General features: G+C 30.8%; 1 protein-coding gene across 1 annotated transcript in view; it reads right to left on the reverse strand.

Moving 5' to 3' along the window:
* mora (CHORD-like protein) overlaps positions 1 to 77 on the reverse strand; it is an 11,592-nt gene extending 11,515 nt beyond the window's left edge. Inside the window, exon 1 of the mRNA XM_027383253.2 lies at positions 1 to 77. This exon is cut by the window's left edge and continues 152 nt beyond it. The gene's annotated coding sequence lies outside the window, so the exon portion shown is untranslated.
* Positions 78 to 1,603: the final 1,526 nt, after the last annotated feature.

The raw sequence follows: 1,603 nt of genomic DNA on the forward strand, positions 1-1,603 counted from the left end.
GTCAGCAAATCATACGATAATAGTAAGACAGTCCGAACACTCTACTCCTTGACTCCTTACTGATGAAAACATGAGTCTGCTCCGTCCGTTAGGCTGGGCTGTGCCTTGCTTTGTTATTTATAGTTCGGGGTATTTGTTATAAAAAATTTACCTACTCCTTTGATTACAAGTTATTATTAGGCATAACATTAAATATTCTATGATTAAAACAGTTTAAATACGAAGAATAAATAACACTATAATTATAAATAACAAGTTGAAGCCAAAGCCGTCATGCAGGGAAATAAAAAAAGAAGGCACGGGAGCGTACTATCAAACCTTATCCAGAATATTCTAGATTTATTAAACAACTAAAACAAGATGCTTTCCTAATCATTCAAGAACCCTCCCTTTTATTTCATCTAAATTTCTGGACACTTCTGAGTGCAGTGCGAGTTATCTGAAGTATCTTGTGTCTAAAAATAATACTGCGTTTTGCACGTGGACTTCCTACATTACTAAATATCAATTTCTTTATTAGGCAAAGTCGCAACCTATAGTAAAACATATTATTGCTTGTAAACGCTTCCTAAGTAAAATAAACACTCATTTTAATGTACCGACTCTTAGTATTTTTCTGTTGTAAATGTGCCGATCATTTTACTCTTCTGATTCTGTTTTTTGTCCCTATGATAACGATGGTTGAATGGCGATGGTGATGACGGCTATAGCAATCGTCTTCATTACAGTAGCATTGCTAATAAGACTGATAAAGTCAACAGCTATAATGGTGAAAATAGTGATAATGATGATAATGATAATACTAATACCAATATTACTGTTATTACTACTACTATTAATAATTATAATAATAACGATATTAGTTACAATGATAATAATAGCAATAATGATAATGATAACAATGATAATGACAATAAAAATAACAAAATTATAATAATAACAAAAATAATGATTATATATATACATACATACATCTGTGTGTATGTATGCGTGTGTGAGTGCGTGAGTGTGAGTCTGTGTGTGTGTGTGTGGGGGGGGGGGGGTAGTTATGGTGATGATGGCAATATTCATTATCCTTATAATAGCATTGATAATAATAATGTTAATAACAACAGGAATAACAGCTATATTCATGATGATGACGATGATGATAAAATAATAATGATAATAATGATGATGATAATGACACCACCACCAATAACAATATGATAATAATAATAATAATGATGATAATAGCTATAGTAATAATGATAATGATAATGACAATAATTATAATAAAGCTAATGATGATGATGATGATGAAGATGATACATACACACACACACAAACACGCACACATATATGTTTATATACACACACACATATGCATGTGTGTGCGTGTATGTGCATCTACATAAACATAGATGGATGCATATATATATATATATATATATATATATATATATATATATATATATATATATATATATGTGTGTGTGTGTGTGTGTGTGTGTGTGTGTGTGTGTGTGTGTATGTATATTTGTATAAACACACACACACAAATATATAGTACATACCAGCGAAAAAAACACTGGTCCCGCAATCACCAAATGTTCCATCGTAT

Source organism: Penaeus vannamei, chromosome 9 (assembly GCF_042767895.1).
Source record: "Penaeus vannamei isolate JL-2024 chromosome 9, ASM4276789v1, whole genome shotgun sequence".
NCBI lineage: Eukaryota > Metazoa > Arthropoda > Malacostraca > Decapoda > Penaeidae > Penaeus > Penaeus vannamei.